Below are 10,138 nucleotides of genomic sequence, written 5' to 3'. Positions count from 1 at the left end.
AGTGTTTGAGTAATGTGAAGTTAAGGAAATATGAGAAATAGATATGAGAATAAAAATGCTTAGGAAGCCTTACCTTAGCTTGTTTATCTTTTCCCTCTTTCTCACCAAGGCTACTGGATCTGTTTTCCTCAATTTAAATCGTTGATGGAGAGAGGAAAACCAGTTGGCTTCTGAGAGAGAGAGAGAGAGAGAAATTAAAAAGGATTTGTTTGACATAAGTTTTCAGGTTTATAAGGAATGACTGTACACTTAATACTGCTACAATTATGAAAAGTCGATTTGCGAAGATACCGGATAAAAATATTTCTTTCGATCCCGACAGAAGTTTCACTCAGAAATCGTTTTGGAATCGCTTCCTTGAAATCCAGATTTAAGAATTTTTTTTTTATGATTAACATTAATGGACCATAATGGAAATCCCCAAAATAATTTGTATAGTGTAAGTTAGATTTTTGTTTAAGCAATGTTTCTTACACATCGATATTCGTCGCACAAAATCTGCTTCGGGCCACGCGAATTTACTTTTGGAACGACTCAAAAAAAGACGCTAGTTTCCTTTACGCGAGTTTGTGTCGACCGACTATTGAATGTATGCGGTTCCAGGGTCCTTTGAGCAGCACACTTGTCTGGTGACGTCATCGAAAGCTGCTTTTCGGTCTTGTAACGACTTATTTCTTTTTGACGGTTGGCTGATAGAAGTATCAGTAAGATTGGTGGTTCGGCGGTTATCCATTTCAGTTCAACTTCATCTGCTTCACCGTAGTTTTGGTAAAAATTGAGATGTAATATTTCACTTGACTGTATTTCGAGTTAACATTGTAGCCGAGTACCCTTTTAAGGTGTTGAGCTTTTTCTATTTTATTTAATGCCAACTTCGTGTGTTTTCAAGGCGGCTGTACATATTTGAGAACTTTCCATTCAGAATTGTTTGAATCTGTTATTTGGACTATTGACTACATATTTTGATCTTCTTTTTGTAGCGAAGTACTGCTTAAATTTTTTGGGTAAGTTTGCAGGATTTATCCAGTATTTTTAAAGTTTTTATTTTTCACTTTTGAAGTTCGACGCCATGGGTTGGTTTCAGTAACGGCCGGTGAGGCAGTTACGGTCTTTTGTTCCACACCGACTCGTACTTTTCCCGTTTCGCTGTCTCCATATGGTCCCTACGGATTGATTCAAGTTGAGTATCTATTCGTATATTGGCGGTGAGCTTTTTTTTATGCATAAGCTTGTGTTATCTGCGAAAAAGTTTTGCCTTTATCTGTACGTAGATCTCTTAATACATTGTGATAAAAATCTAGGATTTATATTTTTATTTCAGTAGATATTTTCCCTTTATCAGATTTTGCCGAGGACCTGCGGGTTGAAATGTGGTTTATTACAGTAACAAAAATACATTAAAACTAAGTTTCCCTATTGTTATTGTGTGTATAGTTAATCACCCCCCGTTTTAGCAAGACTTTACCTGAATTAAATGGATGTTTAATTATGAAAAGCCTTTTCCTCACAAGGACAATAACATAAAAACTATTGGAGTAAATATATGAACTTGAAGAAAATTTACTTTAAAAAATTTTGTCTAAACTACTTAAATGGCATTCGATATTTTTTGAATTTAGTATATCTAACTTTCTAATGCTCTATAAACTTTCCAGGGAATGATGCAAAGATGAATTTTCAAGACTGGTTGAAAAAACTGCTGCTATCCCGAGATTCTTCAGAACTTCAATATCTCATTTTTTCCTTTTCCTCCACCCCATCGGGGGCGGTGCCCCTGATCGGGTGGCCTACTGTGCGAGCCCTTGGAGTTTGCAATTTTTAACGTTGCAGATTACCGCGAGTTTTAACTTTACTATTACTAGTATTTTTTCAAAATATTCTAGTAATTTCAGCAGATTAACGTCACACCTTATGTAAATATGCAATGGTTTGTATAAATCTGATGGTTTGTATAAAACTGGTCTGTGAGTTCTCTTAACAGCTAACGTGCATTAGATAGTCATTTGTTAGGTGTTTTTATGGTATTGAATTCATTAGTTTAATCCACTCTGGTTTTAGTTACATCTCGCCCTAATACTGTGATTTCAAAGGCTATTTTTTGGAATATATAACTTTGGTAAGTTTTTCACACGTAACTAAGTTTTCAGTTGAGGTCAGTTTGATCTTTATAGAAAAACTGTTGAATGATTATTTCTGGTTTTTCAAAGCTCCCTTTCCATTTTTAGTTTTGGATTATGAACTCTATTAAAATCTTAATCATGGTATAACTTTTTAGACATTTTGTAAATGTTAGTATTTTGGAGGTTTGATGTTCTATGCTTTTTTTAATTCGAAAATATTATGCACAAAGGAAAACTTGCGTAATGAGCAACAGTGTACGTTAACATTTATTTTTTTCTACTTTGTATTAAGGTTTGCTTTTATATTAGTTTTATCCAAAGTTTTTCCTGTTGCTTTTCATGATTTACAGGTGACCTTCTTGCTCCGAAGGGTTTAGAACGGCGGAATCAAGGATTTGGAGATTGTGTGAATAGTTCGTGAAATACTGTAGTCCTTTTTCTATCGGTTACAAAAGTGAGGCTTTCCCAATTTGAGTTTTGAAGTGTGATAAAACAGGTTTTGAGAATAAATCATTCTGTAACTGTAGATTCGTAATAGAGGTTCTAGTGTGTGCACCATCCTGCAATTACCAATGTTTGTAACCACATAAAATTTACCTTGATTGTCAGAAAAATGGTACATAAGCTGTTAAGAGTTGTTGTTAAGATTCAAGGATGTAAGATTTTTAAGAGGTTTGTCTTAAGTTCTAATTTGAATTAGTACTGTATGTAAAATTGTTAACGAATATAACGAAAATTGACTGTTATATTTTATATTTCATCCTGCAGCCTTCAGTGTTCTGATGGCAGAGAGGTTAAAAGTTTGGTTCTGTACAGTTCTCCCACCTATGGTGATAATGTTTGGTATGGCTTAAGTCTCGGAAGTTGGGCGTTTGTGTGAAACTGACAATATCTTAAATATGCGTTGGTAAAAAAACAAAAAACATGGGATTGGTAACCTACTAGGTAGCCCCTCGTACAATACAGCATTAATATAAGGAATAACTTTGATGACAGGGTTTGCTTTGATTGGATGTTTGGTGGTAAGTGACCCGAGGTTAGATGAATAATTATAATTGTGTAAATGTATATTTGCGCTTAAAATTTAATTTCGGATAAAGGTCGAAAGTGTAAGGTTGGTTTTTTTTTATTGGCAAAAACTAATGCATTCAAAGCTAACGCTGGTTTTAAATTGCCTAATCACAATCCAGGGCTGCAGCAATTAACGGGCATGCCAACTTAACACTGATTATTGAGGGGAAAGTCTGTGAAACGCTGTACTTAGGATATTTAGAAAAGATAAGCTGTGCTTCCAAGGTAACTGGCGATTTACGTAATTTTTGGGATGAGCTAGTACCCTAACAAACGAGAGGTTTAGATGGCATACACCACTTTGTATTTAAGTTTAAAAAATATCGAGTAAAGCTGGGAAAAATGTGTTGAAATGCTTAATACGCTGCTGTGCTTGGAGTTTTATGCCCGTTTAAATGAGACATTACTTTTTACTGAAAACCCAATAATATCTACCGCGCAATATAGATGATCCAAACAGGTTACAGGAGTCCAGAGGGTAGTACTTATAAAGAGTTATAATAGAAAAAAATAAAGAATTATACCAATAGAAAGAAATGTCTGGGCCTGGAATGTAAGTTGGCATTATTAGATAAAGGATGCAGTCTAGGCTATATATCGCTCTGCACAAAATTGATGACGTGAATGAGCAATACATAATTCCTGTGCATTTCAGGGCCGTGTCTAATTGATTTTCGTTGATAAAATCTTACCAAAGCATCGGATATGGATCGCATTTGGGATATAGATTATTTGAAGCCACAAAATTATTGGCACAAATATGCAGTGATGTCCAATGTAGATAATTAGGCGTTTGGAGTAAATCAAAGATTTTAAGGGAAATTTTACTAAATCTAGCAGGCTCGTAGATAGAGGCTAATAAACGTCATTACTGAAGGCCTTCCAACGCATTGACACTGTAGTATGGCGTACTTACTAGACGCCAGCCCATACACTTATGAATGAAGACTCAGATGTTGGTAGTAGTGGTATTAACAGTGTGTGGAATTCTTATTTTGTTTCACACACTCGGACACCTAAGTAAGGTACAATAAGGGAATTGGCATCAAATGAGAATATTAATGGCATAATACAGTTCCATGGCGCAATTCACGTTTCCTTTAACTTGAAATGTGCACAAAGACTTACATACATTAACGCACACCGTGAAAGCTTACCCTGGAGTTTTAATGATAGGTAAAGTATCGTTCAGATGCCCACGAAATTTACTAAACGGTCATAAGGCCTGTGTGGATCAAGACCGGTATTTAGAAAAATCAATAAAAATGCATTTTATAACATACCTCGTTTTTTCTATGCACACGGCTATGTAGTATTGATAATGTAATAATTATTCGGAATTATAATAATCACATTAATATTCACATTCTCAGTCTTAACATTATAATCATCATTATTGGTATTATGCATACTTCGACATCAGGGAAGAGAATATGCATAAATACATATGCTGTATACATACAAACAGACAGATATGGTACTCTTATAAATGCACATTGCAACACAAATGAAATTATATATTATAAGTGTGTGTGTGTGTGTGTGTAAGGTCAGTAGAATAGGTAAGTTGTTAAGAAAGATCGTTGCAGGTAGTCAGTGAGATAGTTTATCTGTCAGGAAAATTCGGCCATTGTTTAGTCTTGGACTGAAAAGTTAGAAAGGCCTTGATATAAAAAAATATTTGCATATCTCTCTTTTTCATACTCGTCATTCGAGTATTACCCCTATAAAGGTCACCTTTGTCCCTTTTGTCTAAATCGTTTGGTTCTTGTGTATCGCCTTATAAGCCACTTACCTGGTAATATTTAGCATACAACGCGTAAGTTTCTTTTCTTTGTTGCATACTACAAAAACGCGGAACACGAAAACAGTGTTGCGGCCACGAGGACAATTTGCTAGTCTTGCCATAGGTGAAGCAGCCATCACGTACAGCCTGGGTTTGACCTATGAGTGATCGGCTGTCCTTGCCCTCTCGTCGGCTGTTTACTATAATTCAAGGTTACCAGGTTTATCGTGCCAAAATATCGTACTAAACATCTCTAAATGATTTTATTTTAATTTCAATGGGATTGTATTTCACCAATTCCATAGGTTTTGTATAACTGATAGTCAAAGGGTAAATAGGAATTGCGTTAAATTTGCTATGTATTCCTTTAGTTAACGTAACAGTGTACGATGAAAACAGTTATATTGCCATATTTATATTTACAAAATTAAATTGTTATAATATTGTCATGATATATATATATATATATATATATATATATATATATATATATATATATATATACCAAACTCTTATTAATTATCCGTGGTATCTCCAAAGGAAACCGTAATATCACATCATTCTCAACAATGATTTGCCTAGCGTTTCCTTTAATACTTTTTGTACAAAATGGTCAAATATTTGGATACTTAATAAATTTAGCTAAGTTTCCCTTTAAATATCTTTGATTTACTCTGATAAGTGCATCAATTATCAATAATAGACATCACTGCATATTTTTCCCAATGAGGCTGTGACTTCAAATACCTATTTCCCAAATACGATCCATATCCGATGCTTTGGTAAAATTTTATCGACGAAACTCAATTAGACACGGCCCTGAAATGCACAGCAATTTAGTACCACTAAAAACTCGGGGATGGGGACTGGGGACAAAAAATACAGAACTTACTATCGTGCACGAAACTCCGTTCCCTCTACTAGTCCAGAGAGTGAACACGAATCCACTGACTATGAAACCGCAAAGCAGTTGAACAAGTAACTCTTATATCTAATATCGCAAGAAAGTGATAAACAAGTTTTTGTTGCTGACGATTCGGGGTTTGAGTGTGAAATGTGCTACCAAAGGTATACCTCTTACCATAGGTATGGGGTCGCGTAATCCTTAAGCCTTTGGTATAGACCGTTATGTTAATTTAAAAAGGGCCAACACCATAATATTGTTTGCGGATTAATAGTTTTCATGACCATGGCATTCTACATTAGCAATAATCACAATTGGACAGGTAGGCAGTTATTCAATTCACAGCGCATTGCCGTTGGTGTAACCTCACATCACCAACAAAACCGCCAATTAATTCATACTAAAAAAATCATTCGCTAGTTACGTCTATTAGACTGCCACTTCCCAGAACCTCTCTCTCCTGTCAATTTTTTGTCTTTACCTCTGCGCTATGATTAATAATTTTCCTCTTGCTTCTTTCTTTCTATCTTTTTACTGCATATGACTTTGTTACATTGGTGAAAGTATCTGAATCTTTCATTTTGTATTATTATTTAAAAAAGAATTACGTATAGCCATCATTTGCAAGTCTATAAAACTTGATATTGGGTTGTCATCACCGATAACACCCACTTCCACTTTAGATGTTGGACCAATCACACAATATAACAGATCTATGAATGTTTAAATATAGAGGATGCACAAGCAGCGGTTTGTGGTTGCTACCTCAATAACGTAAGGGAACTGAAATTTTTACTAACCTGCTGCTGTAAATAGTAGTTTTTTTTATTTTTTTTTTTAATTTTTTAAAGAGGCAGCTTGCAGATTATAGAACACCAACGTAAACGCTGTTGCTGAAATGTTTTGTATCGATCTTGTAGACAGTCATGTCTGTTGATAAGATACGATCACCTATAGGAAATACTAATTCATGAATACTGACCTCTTAAGCACTTTTATTCTCATAATTATCTCGCATATATTACCTTAATTGCACATTTTACACTTCAACCCTAACGTCAACAACAAAAACTTTACGATCACTTTCTTAACGATATTAAACTAAGGAGAATTTCCTTTATAATCAAGATAAATACCAGCTTCCCATTCCTTCCATTCCAGTATAACCTTAAATTGCAATATCTGTTGGGCCTTCCATTAGTCACTTGTTCAACTGCTTCGGTGTTTCATAGTCAGCGGATTAGTGTTCACTCTCTGGATGGCTAAGGGAACGGACTTTTGTGCACGATAGTACTTTGGCTAACTATTCATTTAAAGAGGAGTGTGATGTCCTTTTTCGTGCTCTTTGGAGAGTGCATGAGAAAAAACGAATTAAAGCATGAATCAGTACATTCAAATACAAAATACAGTAGCCGAAATATAGCAGAGTTTACGAACTTTATACCCCAAAGGAATGACTGAGTACATTTAGATATAAAATACAGTAGCGGAGACATAAGAGTGTTTACGAACTTTATACTGCAAAGGAATGAATGAGTACCTTCAAATACAAAATACAGTAGCCGATATATAGCAGTGTTTACGAGCTTTATACCATAAAGGAATGAATGGGTAGGATTTAAATATGAAATACAGTAGCCGGGATATAGCAGTGTTTACGAGCTTTATACCCTAAGCCTAAAGGAATGAATGGGTAGGATTTAAATATAAAATACAGTAGCCGGGACATAGCAGTGTTTACGAACTTTATACCCTAAAGGAATGAACGAGTGTGGCCGAGGCACAGCATCGTGTACAAACTTTATACCCTAAACTCTAAAGGAATACCTAGTTAATGGATACATTGAAGTCAGTGTAACTTTACCTCTTAATCATCACATCTTGTTATGAAGTTACACGGTCTTTTGTTGCAGCCGTCCAAGAATACTACGAAAATAATTATATTCAATTTCGCAATATATTTACATTACATAATACTTAATTTTATTGTTAAGTAATTACAAGAAAGCTATCCTTGTATTTTTAAGTTTAAGATATGTACATTTACGTAACTGTGGATTTGTTTCTCCATCAGTAGACTCATGCTACTATGAGTATCTTTTAACTGTTACAATTCTTGTTTTCGCACGAACTGTAGATTGAAATCCACTGCAATAAGTAAATTAGTCTTTGATTAGAAGAACGTTCCATTCATGTATAAAAATTTTAGTTAATATTTTGTCAGGAGTAAATAATATTAAGTGACGATCTTTTTTACTCATACACCAACAATACGTTTACCCAACTTAGCTCCATATAGATCCAGGACAACCAACAAAGATGTAACAAAATGTGTAATCATAGAGAAGTATACAACTACTCTATGGACAATTGAAAAGTTTAGGATTTTGCCATGAATCAACTAACTGTCTTTCTGAAACCTGGTAAGTTGGCAATTCCAGGGACACGGTGCCTGAGGAAGTATAAACATCACACGCCTTTACCCTGTTTTGTAGACGGAATATTTACTAATGAAAGACGTAACGAGGAAACGAAATAGTGAAGGGTTCTCTTCCAAACAACATAAATAATCTTAAATTAATGCCTTATCCTAATTTGCCCAAGAAATTTTAGCTGTTGTGAAAATTTTCAAGTACTCCCAACAACCATGACCCCGTAGGGGAGTAGTGACGTCAGTGGACCTCATGCGGTGCACTGTAGGCAATACTTAAGGTTCTTTGCAGTGTGCCTTCGGCCCCTAGCTGCAACCACTTCCGTTCCTTCTACTGTACCTCCTTTCATATTCACTTTCTTCATCTTACTTTCCACCCCTCTCCTAACACTTAATTCATAAGGCAACTGCGAAGTTTTCCTCCTGTTAAACCTTTCAAACCTTTTATACTCTCAATTTCCATTTTAGCGCTGAATGGCCTCTTAGGTCCCAGTGTTTGGCCTTTGGCCTAAATTTTATATTCAACCCAACTCAACTCAACCCAGCAACCATGACAATGGGACGACTGAGAAAAGAATTGTGGAGACGGTATTGGTGCTTTTTTTTTTTTTTTTTTTTTTTTTTTTTGAAGTATCTACCTCGCATAACATAAAGGAGTTTAACGAAATGAATTTTCAAAGCTGCTAGAGACGATTATCGTTCTTCCTCGCTGGCTTAACTTTCGAGGCGACAGATTGGCTATTCTAAAATGCTCTTAACAGTTTGACAGTCACAAATATTTATTGCTTTAGCGAGTTTTAGAGTGAGATGTAAAGGTTGCAGGATGATATTTTTTAAAAACGATAAAAACATGCTTCAGAGTGATCTAAAAAAATTTGTTCATATATTTGAATGAAAAGGTTTTCGCAATGCTCTCGCAAAAGATTTCATTCAGACATTTCAGAGCAAAGAATTAACACATTAATTACCTTACACGATTTCAGTGGAAAGTATAAAAGGAAATTTCGAATTCGATATATTGACGAGAGAGAGAGAGAGAGAGAGAGAGAGAGAGAGAGAGAGAGAGAGAGAGAGAGAGAGAGAGACATTTCAGAGCAAAGAATTAACACATTAATTACATTACACGATTTCAATGGAAAGTATAATAGGAAGTTTCAAATTCGAGAGAGAGAGAGAGAGAGAGAGAGAGAGAGAGGAGAGAGAGAGAGAGAGAGAGAGAGATGCAAATAACGGGAAGGGAAACGAGAAAGCATGGCATCCCTGCACTTATAAATAAAAAAGATGATTGTCCATGCACCAAAATGAATATTTTATTAAATGTGTTATTTTGATGGAACGAACGACTGCAGCAAAAAGATAGAAAACAAATAAAAATTAGCTGGAGAGAAAACGTGGAATGTTATCATTTTAATATTATATTTTTCTAATTTGAGGTACACGCCTCTCTTGTTATTTGCAGAAGAGTTCTTTTCATAAATGGTTGCCCCCAGGAATAAGAAAAATAACTAGTAATGAATTGCATCCAAATGCCTCAGGGTGAGTTGTGAAAGAGCAATCTATTTGTTATTGTATTCAAAGCCTTGCGAAAAACGTTGACCATCAAACAAAAGTATTCATAAAAACGAAGAGAAAATTTTCATCCTTTTACTTACTGAAAAGAGAAATACATGTTGTGTGGAGTTTGAAAATTGAAATATATTCGATTAATAAAAGTAAGAAACAAACAGAAACTTGGCACAAAAAAGAAGAAAACTTATATAAATGTAATAAAGACAGGGAAACGTTCCGTAAATTTCTTTATAAATGAAAATTCATATAATCTTCGA

At 34.8% G+C, this 10,138-nt stretch overlaps 1 long non-coding RNA gene across 2 annotated transcripts; it reads left to right on the top strand.

The window, feature by feature from the left end:
• The first annotated feature begins 637 nt into the window (after positions 1 to 637).
• On the top strand, positions 638 to 2,858 carry LOC135214562 (uncharacterized). Of its 2 annotated transcripts, XR_010314404.1 has the most exons (4): positions 638 to 768; positions 1,061 to 1,179; positions 1,656 to 1,927; positions 2,471 to 2,858. It is a non-coding gene; the product is annotated as an uncharacterized LOC135214562 (long non-coding RNA). The 2 variants fall into 2 exon arrangements; XR_010314403.1 differs by having other exon boundaries at positions 1,656 to 2,858.
• Positions 2,859 to 10,138: the final 7,280 nt, after the last annotated feature.

Source organism: Macrobrachium nipponense, chromosome 46 (assembly GCF_015104395.2).
Source record: "Macrobrachium nipponense isolate FS-2020 chromosome 46, ASM1510439v2, whole genome shotgun sequence".
In the NCBI taxonomy this organism is placed as follows: Eukaryota; Metazoa; Arthropoda; class Malacostraca; order Decapoda; family Palaemonidae; genus Macrobrachium; species Macrobrachium nipponense.
Note: the sequence above shows the minus strand (reverse complement) of the source record. Positions and strands in the feature narration are given on the sequence as shown.